At 40.4% G+C, this 16,110-nt stretch overlaps 1 protein-coding gene across 2 annotated transcripts in view; it reads left to right on the top strand.

Annotated features, from left to right (window-relative positions):
* LOC137064221 (piezo-type mechanosensitive ion channel component 2) overlaps nt 1–16,110 on the top strand; it is a 266,236-nt gene that overhangs the window by 82,463 nt on the left and 167,663 nt on the right. The window lies entirely within an intron of this gene.

Genomic DNA, 16,110 nt, shown 5'->3' with positions numbered 1-16,110 from the left:
TAGTCATAAGTTTCGGCAAGTTTTTTGAGATCATGCGTCCCCTTTGACGTTAATGGGGGCGGAATTTCCTTGTATGGGCCTTACGGACAATTCTACCGGAAGCGCGTGAGAGAGAGAGGGAGAGAGAGAGAGAGAGAGGGAGAGAGCGAAAGCAACAGCCTACGCCCATCAAAGCGGGGCTTGTAGGATGCTGGACAGGTGACAATTACACATAGCACATAACAATGTCACCAAAAAAGTGCGTTTTTGGTTGCCAGACCAAGACAGTCCTGCACAGATTCCCCAAAAACCCCGCGGTAAGGCAACAGTGGATGTAATTTGCTTTTCCGGATCAGCAACTGAGTTGCGCGAATGTTTATATCTGTTCGCTGCATTTCGGTGCCGACTGTTTCATAAACAAGGCCCAGCTTGACGCCGGATTTTCCCAATCGCCTAATGCTGAAGGATGGAGCAGTCCCAACGTTAGAAGGGTGAGTGAGACTGCTTCAAATGTCTGTGTTTTTTTTAGTCCGCTTACTGTCTACACAAACCACGCGTAAACACACAAACACACGTGCACAACTGCACTTCCCACATGTACACCTTCAAAGACAAAAATATGACGATATAATTCAAGTATAAATATGTAAATAACACAAGCCGCTAAGCATATTATATAGTTAGTGTATAACTTGTACCACATACAGACGTCCTGCTCTAGTCGTTTTTGCTGCTGCTCCTGTTCAACTGCAGCCTCTGGGTCTGATTCCGGATCATAGATGTATGGCTGTATCTGATTAAAAGCCATATTTTTATTTTGAATAAAGTTTTTTTCCCGCTGTTAGGGATGAGACAGCTTTACGACGCACTCGACTCAACACAACAGCAGCAGCGCGCACACGTCATTATTTAGCTCCGCCCACACGACACGCCCCCACCCGCTCGGCTTTTTTCGGAAAGACTCTGAACAGCGCATCTTTCTTATATAATTATTAAAAAAATAAAGACTTTTCGGAGATATGCAGGATGCAATGCTACTCTATAGGTACTCAAGATTGACATGACACTGACTGAAACTGAGTGTTTCACCCCCCCTTTAAAATATGGTTAAAATGCTGTGACAAGCATTTATTTTTATAAACTAAAATATACTCTAATGTAACTTCATGTATTTAAATACATTTGTATTTACAAATATATAATCTTCCTGTACTTAAAGGGGTACTTCAGCGCCGGGAAGATGAATCTGTATTTAAACTGGGTCATCAGTGTACTAGAAATATGAAATTATTTTTGAATTTGGTGCCTTCTAGACTGAGAAAAGACAGAAAATGTATTTTTGTCTCATGGGGATGAAAGACTACAATTCCCAGAATGCTTCACTGCCCTGTGAGGCCATTCCCAAAGCCACCGCTACTGGATTACAGAGACGGAGTTGGAGAAGACACTACAATTAAAAACTGAACGTGTGTGTTCAATATAACGAGTCTCACAGCACTGAGCACTGACTGCAGGAGTGAGATAAATGAGCTGATGAGCTCTCGTGATGAGAGCTGAGGTAATCGCGACTACACTCGCGGCATACATTCACAACGTCAGTTCACTTCATGCCTTTGCAAGCTTAACTTTCATAGAAATTAATTTGAGAAGTTAAAAGACTTACACTGCTCACCATATCTCTGTTTAAATGAGTGCCTGTAGCTGAGCTGAGCTGTGAGTGTGATCTCCATCCCTCATGCGCGGGTTCAAAACATGAGGAAATATCTGTAAATATACATTAATGAGCACATATATTTTTGAAAGAACGAAGTGTTTTTAGTAGGGGTGACCCCGAATAGTCAAAGATTCGATGCATCGATATGCGGAGCCTGATTCGACCACCGATCTCATGGTCGAATCTTTGCTGGTGTTATGAAACGAGGATCATACCATTTTGGCAATATGGGGGTGCTCAATATTTTAAAGACGTGTCGCGGCGCTGAGCTGAGCTGAGCATCGGTGTGCGACCCCTTTAAGGGCACTGAGCTTCGCACCGCGCCTTTAAAATTAGAACACGTTCAATGAGTGTACACACACCGGCGGCAGCATTCAGCGCCTGTCCGCGGCCACTGAGGAAGTTGTTTAAAATCCTGCCGCACCACAGAGCGCTTTCGTGCAGCTCATCTGTCAGTCAATTCAAAATTGAGCTTGCGTGTGTATAATGTGCGCGTCAGATGGCGGTGTGAGATCCTGAGGCGCGGGGCTGAGCTTCGCGTACGTCTCCACTCGCTTTAGGCACAATCGGCTTCAGAACGTGCATGTAAATGCACTCAAAGTGTTCTTTTCCTCTCTAGGCAGGTATTTTTTTTAAGTTTATTTATCAAAATGTTCTTTTATTATATTTGTGTGAGGTTCTGTATTTTGGTCGCTGCTTTAGCATGTTATGAGAAAACGGTTTATTAATGTTTATCCACCGCATTACCTTTCAGGCTATTTAAACCTAAATAAGAAAGCCATTGTCAGTTCGTCTGTCAGTTTTGGTCGCTTTATTAAAAGTTGTTGCTGTGTGGAGTCGTGTGTAAAGGAAAATAAAAATAGTTTTACCCTTCAGCTGACAGTGTCGTGCCCCTCCCAACCCATTCACACACACAGATAGTTCGACTATCAGTCGACCATAGAGAGATTCGACAATTCTGATTCGATTGTCTAAATCCTTAGTCGAGGACAGCCCTAGTTTTTAGCTAAGAATAAACTAAAAAAGTTACACAGTGTAGCTTTAAAGTACTCTACAAATGCACACTCAATATAATTAAGTGAACTTCTTTTTCTCAAATGTTCCTCCACTTTTTTTCTACTTTCTCGCTGGTGGGAACAGATTGAACTATTTAATGTTAGATATTTTGAATATTATATTAGATAAGCTGAAAACTGTATTTGTCTCTTAAGCACTGACTCAATGAATCCCCTAGACTTTCACTGGACTGTGGCACCAGCTTAAATTTGCCTTGCATGACAGATTTAGTCATTAGGATGTTGTGGGAGGCATCAAGTCCCTCTTTTCTTTTTCATCTTTGTAATCATGTTTGTTTGCCTGCATCCTCTGGCTGTAATAACGGGCGTCTCCGGATGAAACAGTGGGAGTCTGGGAGCAGGTGACTGACGCTGATGAACGCTAGTCAGATAAAGATGGCGTCAGTTAGCATGCGGCTAACACCAGGACTGACTGCAAACAAACTGTGTGCAAAAGAAAAGAGCACCGATTACGGTCTCTCGCATCAGGGTGTTCCTTTAAAGGGATAGTTCACACAAAAATGAGCCTGTGATGTTTATCTGCTGACCCCCAGGGCATCCATCATGTAGGTGTGTTTGTTTCTTCAGGAGAACACAAATGAAGATTTTTAACTCCAACCGTTGCTGTGTGTCAGTCATATAATTCATGTGAATGGGTAACAATTCTATGAGAGTGAAATAAACATGCTTCCACAACATGCACAACGAGCCCTGTGGCTCATGACGACAATATACACGGTCTGGCTCGTATACCCGCTTATACCCAGATCGTGTATGATTGAACTTACCGTAAGTGACGCGCGTGTGCTCCAGGCTGTTGGATATAGCGCTGTATTTGAGGTAAAAAATTATATAAATACGGCTCGATTTCTCACACAAGCTGATGGTTTTGTGTCTTAAGATATCAGTGTGTGGTCATGAGCCACAGGGCTCGTTGTGCATGTTGTCTAAGCATGTTTTTTTCACTCTCATAGAATTGTTACCCATTCACATCATTATATGACCGACACACAGCAACGGTTGAGTTAAAAATCTTCATTTGTGTTCTCCTGAAGAAACAAACACACCTACATGTTGGACGCACTGGGGGTCAGCAGATGAACATCACAGGCTCATTTTTGGGTGAACTATCCCTTTATCTCTGTTTCCCAGGGGTTATTTAACAAGATCATGCTTGAGACAAATCAAGGTAAATATCACTTGTTAGCAGAATATTTGTATTGTTTGTTAATCTGTAAACACATCACAATATCCCTCATTATAATAATTAATGTGCAGAATAAAGGGGCGGGGCCTGGTTGAGTTAGTTAGCTGTGTGTTGAAACTGCTGGTTATGGAAAGGGGCGGGACATTTCCCAAACACCAATCACAACACACTGCTCCAGCCGACCAATCAGAGCACAGTGTGCTTTTCGGAAGGAGAGACTTCATAGAGACAGAAACTTTACAAAGCGTTACTGCACAACAGCATGCTTAAACACACTGAACACCTTAGCAACTGCATAGCAACACCCTGGCAACTATCTACAGTCTAGCAACTGCACAACAACGCTTAAAACACTCTGAACACCTTAGCAACTCTATAGCAACACCATGGCAACCATCTACACTCTACCAACTGGTCAACAACATGCTTAAACACATTGAACACCTTAGCAACTACAAAGCAACACCCTGGCAACGATATATACTCTAGCAACTGCACAACAACATGCTTAAACACACTGAACGACTTAGCAACTGCATAGCAACACCCTGGCAACTATCTACACTCTACCAACTGGTCAACAACATTCATAAACACATTGAACACCTTAGCAACTGCATAGCAACACCCTGGCAACCATCTACACTCCATCAACTGCACAACAACATTCTTAAACACATTGAACCCCATAGCAACTGCATAGCAACACCCTGGCAACCATCTATACTTTAGCCACTGCACAACAACATGCTTAAACACACTGAACGCCTTAGCAACTGCATAGCAACACCCTGGCAACCATCTATACTCTAGCAACTGCACAACAACATTCTTAAACACACTGATTCCCTTAGCAACTACATAGCAACACCCTGGCAACCATCTATACTCTAGCCACTGCACACCAACATGTTTAAACACACTAATCCCCTTAGCTACTGCATAGCAACACCCTGGCAACCATCTATACTCTACCAACTGATCAAAAACATGCTTAAACACACTGAACACCTTAGCAACTGCATAGCAACTCCCTGGCAACCATCTATACTCTAGCAACTGCATAACAACGTGATAAAAATACACTGGACACCTTAGAAACTGCAAAGCAACACCCTGGTAACTATCTTCAACTCTCTAGCAACTGACAGACTGGGAAGCGATGAGCTGCAACAATAGAGAATATGGGGAAATAATCAACATTCAAGCAGGAAAACCTGCTGTAGTAGAGCACAAACAAAAGACTTTGTAAAAGGTTTTCTTTAATATCACCCATGCCACAGCTAAGGAAACACACATTGGCTACATACATGGATAGATTTTTAGGAACATCAAATCTTACAATTAGGGTGTTAGTAATTTACCCTTTTAAACCCAGCATTTGCATTTGATTGGCCCATTGGCAGGAGGGCAGAAGCTTTTGACAGATCATCAAAACGCTGAAGAGACCATCTGAACTCTGCAGTCTCACAACAGCTGGATGTGGTTAATATACGCATGTTACTCGCGATCTGTATGATGTTAGTGACAGACGTCTGTAATTTACCTGACTGTAGAGGAGAAGCAGTGTCTGGAAATCTAGCTTAAACCATATGTTTGATATGGATAACACAGCCAGCTTACATAATAATACCTTACGCAGCTGTCGTGACGTCTGCAATTAGATAACGTGAGTCCTAAATGATGCAAACTTTTAATTTTTTTTTAACAGGGAAAGTCATGTTTCACTCTAACAACCGCTCAGCAACATGCTAAAAACACAACCACAACTAAACACAACTAAACAATGTAAACATTTTATTTCGAAACAGGGAGCACAATAAGTTTCACCATAGCATGTTAAAAAACACTAAGAACACCTTAGCAACTGCATAGCAATGCTGTGGCAACCATCTACAACACCCTAGCAACTGCACAGCAACACACTAAAAGCACTGAACACCTTAGCAACATCATTGCAACCATCTACAACACTCTAGCAATTGCACAACTTGTTAAACACACTGAACACCCTAGCACAGGGGTGGGCAACAGTTTTAGTCTGAGGGCCACAGTTACTTTGGTAAAGTAAACGGAGGGCCACACAGGACAATTGCAGTTAGACATAGCTACATGATTAAATCGTACAAAATTATTAAATGTAGATATGTATAAGGCTACAGTTACTTTGACTTTTGCCAGCCTAATTCAAGGCCTGATAAATATTTTTTGCTAGGTCTGTCTGACATAGACTACTTTAAGGTTACAATAACTGGATTTACTACACTACCCCCTGCATATTTTTCAACTCTCATTCAAACCAGCTGTTGCTATTCAAGATCGAAAACTATTAACAAAACTGCAAATGTATGTATGCAGATCACATTAACATACAGACATACAGGCAATCTGGCTTGGAATTATCAAATTTAATTGGGGATACCTTCATCACTAAATGAAAAAAACATATTCAGCTTATTTCACTTGTTATTATTCCTTTATTGTAATTTCTTTTTTTTTTTTTTACAAATGTTGTTTAAAACTTTTATGAAATGGAACACAATTTAACTGCAGGTCAACTTCATCACACGTATGCTTGCTTAAGGTTTAAAGAACAACATGGAATGGTTCTATGTGTCTCACAAAATTTAAATTTGATTTAGCTGTATCATCATCCCCACGTGAAATTGTTAAGGAGGCTTAACTTTATACCATCCATGATCAATACACACTGATAACTATCTTAATAAAAAGATAAGCCAGTGTTCTTTATTATGCATATATTGACCCTTTCACGCTTAATTTTATTATTCTAACTGACTCCCGAGTGAGTTTTTTCAAGGCAATTCCTAGTTTAGATTGTTCCCCCTTAATGTTTCCATGGCAATGTGTCATATTTGTCACGTGACACCGCACCGACAATAACACTGTATTACAGATGCATCGCTTTTATTCCCAGAGAATTCGGGTCATCAGTTTCTCCTGAAATACATGCAAGAAAGTGGCCAATAAACTGTGACAAGAATAGAGTAAAATTCCACTGTTTGTTTGATATAATATTACTTTCGGAAAAAATATATTTGAATAGATTCTTATTGCTGCTTCCACAGCCATCAGTGTGTATTTTACTCCAAATGTATTGTTTTACTCGTGCTTATGTGTATTGAAATGTCTGAAACCTAAAATAAACATTATGAGTGTGAAAAAAAAACTGCATAGTTGTGAAATATGACAGCGCTGTGGCTGAGCTTGTCCGTCTCTGGCTCAGCGCCAACCAACGAGCAAAAGCACAGTTTGAATCCGGCATGCGACATCACTGAACATTCTAAATACCATGCGGGACCGTACTCTCAGGGGCACAGAAGTAAAAATCCCATATATGCGACCATAGCGATCAACAGCTTAAACATTTCATTTGTAATCCTGAGTACAAAAATTCAACTTCCATCCAAATTGCCAGCACAGAGCACATCGCGGGGGCCGGATTGAAGCACTATGCGGGCCGGATCCGGCCCCCGGGCCGTATATTGCCCATGTATGCCCTAGCACCATAGCAACACCCCAGTAACCATCTTCAACAATCTAGCAACTGCACAACAGCATGCTTAAATACATTGGACACCTTAGCAACTGCATAGCAACACCCTGGCAATCATCTACAACACTCTAGCAACTGCACAATAACATTATTAAACATTCTTAATACAATCACAACTGCATAGCAACACCCTGGCAACCAGCTACAACACTGTAGCAACTGCACTACAACATGTTAAACACTCTGAATATCCTAGCAACTGCATAGCAACACCCTGGCAACCATCTACAGCATTATAGCAACTGCAATACAACATGTTAAACACTCTGAATATCCTAGCAACTGCATAGCAACACCCTGGTAACCGCCTACAACACTCTAGCAACTGCACAACAAAATGTTAAACACTATGAATACCCTAGCAACTGCATAGCAACACCCTGTTAACCATCTTCAACACTTTAGAACCTGCACAACAACATGCTTAAAAATACTGAACTGCATAGAAACACCATAGTAGCCATCTTCAAAACTCTAGCAACTGAACAACGCCATACTTGAACACACTGAACACAGTAGCAACACCATAGCAACACCCTAGCAACCGTCTACAACACTCAGCAGCACTATAGTAACCATCTTCAACACTCTAGCAACTGCACAACACTAAACTTAAACATACTGAATACAGTAGCAACTCCATAGCATCACCCTGGCAACCATCTACAACACTCTAGCAACTGCACAACACCATGTTAAACACTCTGAATACCTTAGCAACTGCATAGCAACACCATAGTAACCATCTTGAACACTAGCAACTGCACAACACCATTTTAAACACTCTGAATACCTTAGCAACTGCATAGCAACACCATAGTAACCATCTTCAACACTCTAGCAACTGCACAACACCATGTTAAACACTCTGAATACCTTAGCAACTGCATAGCAACACCATAGTAACCATCTTCAACACTCTAGCAACTGCACAACACCATGTTAAACACTCGGAGTACCTTAGCAACTGCATAGCAACACCATAGTAACCATCTTCAATACTCTAGCAACGGCACAACACCATACTTAAACACAATGAACACAGTAGCAACTTCATAGCAACAACCTAGCAACCATCTACAACACTCTAGCAACTGCACAACACCATGTTAAACACTCTGAATACCTTATCAGCTGCATAGCAACACCCTAGCAACCATCTACACTAGCAACTCACAACAACATGTTAAACACTCTGAATACCTTAGCAGCTGCATAGCAACACCCTAGCAACCGTCTACACTAGCAACTCACAACAACATGTTAAACACTCTGGTTACCCTGGAACTACAGTATATTGGAAAACATTTTTTGAAGAAAGGTATGTAGAGCAGGCTACAGTAGAAGGCACAGGACGTTGTAAGGAATAATGTATGAACTAAGTTTTGCGGAGAAATGTTCGTCTCACAAATAAGAAAGTATTTCGAGCGAACGAAAATCCCATGAATATTTCCACCATGTATATTTCCTAATCCGCTGTAGAGTAATGCAGGGAGTTTTGTGAGAGGTTGTTAAGCCAGCCTATTAGAATTTAGCAGTCTCATCTCTGATTGGCTGGAATTATGTCATATTGTAACGTTGAGTTGTGTTGAGCAAGCGAGCCGTCGAGCAGTCAGAGCGGGTATTGGAGCGCAAGCAACCGAGACGTTGCACATGTGAAATATAACATCGGCGCACATCCAAATAAGCTTATTTTAAAAGCAAAATGGATTTTCGTTCGTTTAATTCTAAATACTCTCTTATTTGCGAGACAAACATTTCTCCGCAAAACTCAGTTCACGCGCACGCACAATGCCCTTTTGTGCGCTCAAGATATGATCTTGCGTGCGCAGAATTGTGGCAGAATAGTAATCCTAGCGCTCCCTCTCTCACCTTCTCGTCCCTCTCCCTATCGTACATACATTTGTCCCAACAGTTATACCGTTTTCAAGGTCTTATCCACGTCATTGAGCCAATCAGAACCATCCATATTGCAGTAGAGACAATGCACAGTCATGGTAAATTTCCACTCATGTCAGTTAATCTGATGCACGTTTCCATAGCCGTGTCACTTGTTGACGCTTTCACCCCAGAATTAGGCCCGTAGTGACCTTCCAGATCTGGAGCAGGCGCCATCTTGCCCAGAACAACAAGTCCACCCATCTCTTAGGGTGCCCAATGCAGGGGCGTAGCTAAAGGGGGAAAGTTAGGACGATTCTAAGGGCCCATGCACTTTTGGGAACCCCAGAGATCGGTTTTATTAGTAGTAACTACACTGTAAAAAAATATCTTAAAATCAAGTTACCTGGTTGCCTTAAAATGTTGAGTTCATTGAAATTAAAAATGTGAGTTAATACAATTAACATTTTTGAGAATTTATATCACCCTTTATTCAAATAGCATTAAAAGATTTTGTAAGCATATACATAATTGTGTTTAATTTGCAATAATGCAGTGAAACATTAAACATTTTCATGATTTATCACATTTCTTTTATTTATGTGGTTCAGATAAAATCATATTTTGAGTTTCTATTTATTAAACCAATTTCCTTCATTGTATCAATTCACTTTTTTTTTAATTCAATGAACTCAACATTTTAACCAGGCAACCAGGTTACTTAGTTTTTTTTAAGTTAAATCAACAATATTTTTTACAGTGTAGTAGTAATAATGAAATATACATTTACCAGAGTAACAAATAAAACTAAATGATGTCTTATTTCTGCATTCCTTTGAGAAGGGGAATATGCAGGTCAGGAAGGACGGAGAAGGTGATGGAGATGAGAAGAAGCTATTGTGATATTTAACTACCGGTCGAAAGTTTGAGAACGGTAAGATTTGTAAAATGTTTTTGTAAGAAGTATCTTCTGCTCACCAAGGCCACATTTATTTGATCCAAACAGCAAAAATAGTATTATTGTGTAATATTTTTACAATGTAATTTTTTTTTTTCTTTTTTCTATTTGAATACATTTTTTAAATACATATTCCTGTGATCAAAGCTGAATTTATCCTCATTACTCCAGTCTCAAGAGTCACATAGTCCTTCAGAAATCATTCTCATATGAGGATTTAATGATCAACAAACATTTATGATTATTATCAGGGATGAAAACAGTTTTCTCATGATAATTTAATGAATAGAAAGTTGAAAGAACAGCATATATCTGAAATATAAAGCTTTTGCAACATTATAAATGTCTATACTGTCACTTGATCAATTTAATTGATCCTTGCTGAATAAATGATGTATTAATTTAAGTTCTTTCTTAAAAATAATTTAAAAAAAGATTATATTCGTCACATAATCCTAAAAAAAAATGTTTTACACAACTGTTTTCATCACTGATTATAATCCTAAATGTGTGTTGATGATCAGATCCTCATCTGAGAATGATTAGTGAAGGATCAGTGACACTGAAGACTGGAGTAATGATGATAAATTCAGCTTTGATCACAGGAATAAATCACACTTTACTATATATTCACATAGAGAAGTTATTTTACATTTAAATAAATTTTTACAATATTACAGCTTTTTTTGTATTTTAATAACACAAATGCAGCCTTGGTGAGCAGAAAGGACTTCTTTAAAAACATTTTGTAAAAATCATACCGTTATCAAACTTTTGTTTGAGTATTGTATATATAATTAAATGGCTGACAACGATTTTTGGATCTGTCACATGCCTGTCCTGTCTTGTGTGCACATGTGGGTTTTGGCATGTCTTGCATGTGCTCCTGTCATTGTCTGATCCCTCCCCCTTGTTATCTGATTAGTGTTGATTTCTCCCACCTGTTCCCTCTTGATTTCTTCCCCTTTTAAGCTCCTTGTGTTTGTCAGTCTGGGTTGGATCCTTGTGTATATGTCTCGTCATCGTCTCCCGGTTCCCTGTGTGGTATGTCTTCAGTTCATGGTTTTTGATTATGTATTTTGCCCCCTCGTGGGTTTTGTTTTCTGTTTATGTTTTATTTTATAATAAATTATAATTTTCTGCACTTGAGTCCTCGCACCATTTTCCCTTGTCTGTGACGTGACAGAACGATCCGACCTTTGTCTGTGACATCCCCACCACCCCCATCAAGAGGGAACAGGTGGGAGAAATCAACACTAATCAGATAACAAGGGGGAGGGATCAGACAATACAGGAGCACATGCTCAGAATGACAAAACCCACATGTGCACACAAGACAGGACAGGCATGTGACAGGATCGCTATAGGTTGGCCTGTATGTCTGGTACGATAGGGTGTACCCAAGCTCATATTATTTCATAGGGCCCAAAATAGCTAGCTACGCCGCTGGCCCATTGTACACCATTCTCAACACTGATCTTTAACATAAAATATTACAGAAGTCTCTCCACGGTTGGAGCTGATTAAAGCACAACTCCGGTGAGAAATGCCCCTAGGGGTAATTAACAGATGGTTACCGAGTAGATCGTTCTCTGGGATGCGTTTTCATTAAATTGAATATAAAGAATTTTATCTCAAAATTCAGATTAGCTTATAACACTTGTCTATGGGGCACAGAGTAAGTGAAATTAAATCGCTAGTTAATTCCAGTAACAAGGCTCAAAATAGCCTCACACTAACACGGCAGCATAATGAGCGTCCCTACACGCAAACCAGGGCATTGACAACTTTGTAAGAGTACAAACAGTTTAATAAGAAGATACTTTAAGACAGTCCATTACGCGTTTACAGACGGCAGCCATCTTGGAAAACAGTCTCCACTAGCCACGAGCGCTGTGCTAAAAGATGAACTGTGACTGTGAGTCTCATATGGTCCGTTGTTTTTCAGAAGAAAGCACTGAACGCAACAGAGAAAATAAATATGTCCATGTAATTAGATTTCACAAACTTAAGTCCTATCGACCAGCTCACTTAGCACAGCGTTCGTGGCTCGACTCGTAGAGATTGTTTTCCAAGATGGCTGCCGTCTGTAAACGCGTAATAGACTGTGTTTATAAAGTATCTTCTTATTAAACTGTTTGTACTCTTACAAAGTTCTCAATGCTTCGGTTTGCGTGTAGGGACCCTCATTATGCTGCCGTGTTAGTGTGAGGCTATTTTGAGCTTTGTTAGTGGTATTAACTAGCGGTTTAATTTCACTTCTTCCATGCCCCGTAGACAAGCGTTATAAGCTAATCTGTGTTTAGAGATAAAACTCTTTACATCCGATTTTCATGAAAACGCATCCCAGAGAACGATCTACTCGGTTAATTACCCCTAGGTTCATTTCTCACCGGAGTTGTCCTTTAAGCGCAAGTTCTAACCAGTTCTTACCAAAACATACTGATAGCATGTGCTTTCTTTCAGTGAGAGGGACACACAACAGTACAGGCAATACTCGTGTCTCGAGTCTTTAGTGTTTCAGTAAAAGGAAATATAAAAGGAATAAAATATAATAAATTAAATGAAAGACACTTTAGGAAACAAGAAACGTAAAGCAAAATCATAACTGGAAAGAATCATTATAGTATAGGAAGATAAATATTGATTAGGGTTTTGATTATGAAGTTAATTAGGATATAAATATATACAGCGGCAGTGGATTTCAGAATCGCCCTTTCATACCGTCTGTGATTTTACATTTACATTTATGCATTTAGCAGACGCTTTTTTCTTGATTTACTACTTTTCTAGTACTTTACTTTACTTTACTATTACTTTTCTAGAACTACTTTACTACTTGATTTACTATTTTCTACTTGTTTTCTAAGAAACACTCACAAAAGATGGTTGTTGTTTACACATTCTCAATTTAGCCGTGCCTGTTCTTTTATCAGTTACCAATATAGATTATTCTTCGAATCATTGTTCATGTGACGTCCTCTGATAAAGCGTATCAGATCACACTTCCACACACAACTTCCTCTCGTAATTTGTCATTAATAGGGGCCGTAAAACGTGTCAAAATAATCCTTTGTGTGTTTTCTATTTAAATTGGATTTGCACAGCGTAAATCATGTGTGTTTTTCTTGAATCTGCGATTAAAACACAAGGGAGATTGCAACAGGCGCTTCATTATGAAGGCTGAATCGCAGCTCTGTGCCGCGTGTTGCTCTTGGACACAAGAGATCTCTGGATGCTCTCTTCCCAGCATGCACTGCTCCGCCATTCGGGCTCACTGTTATTTTCTGTACAAATAATTAGGGTGTGATTTCTGTCCGTGGGGTTCATTAGGAAGAGGGTCGAGATATTCTGATACGGATTAGGCGGGAGCAGGAGGAGGTCGTGTTGGCTAACCTTTATAAGCTGACAAGAAGTCTTTTATAGGATCAAACTCGCATGAGTCAGTGGAGAATGAAGTGTGCATGATTCATGGCTTCCACTCTACTTTTGGCCCTTTCTGTCCACAGTGGGTTTGCCGTCTCGTCGACTCACTCAGCAAACAGAAAGGTTAAATGATTCAGAGCCATCTTTGTGTTTGAACAGAATGGAAAGCGTCTACACGCTCATCTACGACGCTCCACACGTCACTGATCTGGGCTGCGGTTCTCAAAAGCATCGCAAGCTGATCATAGACGCCCTTGATGGCAACGTGTGTGTGTGTGTGTGTGTGTGTGTGTGTAATTCTGTGTGTGTGTGTGTGTGTGTGTGAGTATTTAATTCTGTGTGTGTGTGTGTGTGTGTGTGTGTGTGTGTGTGTATATGTGTGATGGGTAGGTTTAGGGGCAGTGTAGGGGGATAGAATGTACAGTTCATACAGTGTAAAAACCATTACGTCTATGGAGTCCCTACAAAGATGGTGAACCAGGTGTGTGTGTGTGTGTGTGTGTGTGTGTGTGTGTGTGTGTGTGTGTGTGTGTGTGTGTGTGTGTGTGTAACATGATGTGAGACAAGACTGTTACAATATGAGCTTCATTAGCAATGAGGATTACAGTGTCTGTAACTTAAACAATCAAAAAGGGCCACACACACACACACACACACACACACACACACACACACGGCTGAGAGGCTTGCGTGAGTTTTATGACAGACGTCACCGTTATGGATCTTACAGAGATGAGATTACTCCAGAACCAGACGGCCTGCTGGACCTTTGAAATGCGTTTAGTGAAGAATTCATCATTGAAGACATTCCCATTCCCTGTTTTCTCCAGTGTTTTCTCCAGTGTTTTCTCCCGTGTTTTCTCCAGCGTTCAAAAAGATGAATAAATATTGCTACTTAACGTTATGGGAACTTAAAGTGTTGCCAATGATCCAGTGAGGGTCTTCAGCCCTGTCCCTTGACATGCGTGACTTACTGCAGTTTCGTTTTAATGCAGTATTTGTCCTCTCCAAACGCCGTATCTAATGCATCAGAAAGACGTGGAGCCCCGGCAGGCTCTTCCTGGAATCAGTAATGGCTCTATTCAGTTTGTTTTCTAAAAGCTTCTTTGCCTCAGTTTGTTTGGACAGTTTGGTTCTGGCCGCTGTGGAAGCAGCTGATCTCTGCTCCATTTCACTGGTATTTAAGCACGGGTGTTTTGAGAAGGCGAAGGTAACGTCGGTCTAGAATTTGGCCTGCTGAGACACCTGGTGTGACGCCAACACACATTCCTCCTCTGTGTTCACTGGCGCTCATTAAAACAAAACGACTAGCCGTACCACTAATCCACGAATATCAACATCTCAGTTTGCTCTTGAATCTAACTCAATGGCTTAATTGCTCTTTCAGTGTCCAGCTCTGAAAGTAGAAGGTTTACTTTTACTGTGTGCTTCCCATAATTCATTACTTTCACCCAAATCAGTGCCATCTGTGAGTTGCGTCTGCTCACAGTTTTCTCGTTATGAGCTCGCGGAGATGAAAGGGCTTTCTGAGCGATACTGTAAACTGTTTAGATACAGCGAGACGTCATTACACAGTGTATCTGCGGCGTGAGCCAATCACAGCGCTCACACTTGGGTTGGTGTAAGCGTGTCATCTGCCACTTATTACACTTTTTTACCAAGCACACATCACACACTTCAAAGCGACTGCATGGAGGGGAAGCTTTGCTTTGAACGAAGGGATTTTGCCCCAAGTGCGCCCAAACATTTTTTTTTTACGGTGTTAGGCAATCAACAATAATGCTTGCGAAATCTTGTTTTCCTGACATTTTAGCAAGATACCATTATGAATATTCTCCCACTATTTCAGTAATTAAAGAGGCCATAATATGCACTTTTAGAATATGGTCTTCATGCTTGAATGTACAAACAACACCTGATTGTTCCCTATATTTATATTTTACGCCACTGCATGAGTTTCAACACACTATTAACTCAACCAGGCCTGCCCCTTTATTCTGCGAATTAAAGGAGTCCTGGCTATAATTTCCCTCTTTTCAATATTTAAAATAAGTCTCTGATGTCCCCAGAGTGTGTATGTGAAGTTTCAGCTCAAAATACGCCAAAGATAATTTTTTATACCATGTTAAAATTGTCGCTTTTTGAGGGCGAGCAAAAATGTGGCATGTCCCTTTAAATGCAAATGACCTGCCTTTACTGGAAGAGGGCGGAGCTTCAAGAGCTCAAGTTAGCAGCTCTAATCACTTCACGCAGACACGATGAAAATTACAGAAACTGTTCAGCCTTTTATGATCAAACCGGAGTCGGACAATGACA

Source organism: Pseudorasbora parva, chromosome 24, assembly GCF_024679245.1.
Source record: "Pseudorasbora parva isolate DD20220531a chromosome 24, ASM2467924v1, whole genome shotgun sequence".
Classification (NCBI taxonomy): domain Eukaryota; kingdom Metazoa; phylum Chordata; class Actinopteri; order Cypriniformes; family Gobionidae; genus Pseudorasbora; species Pseudorasbora parva.
This window is presented reverse-complemented; position numbering and strand designations above follow the sequence as displayed.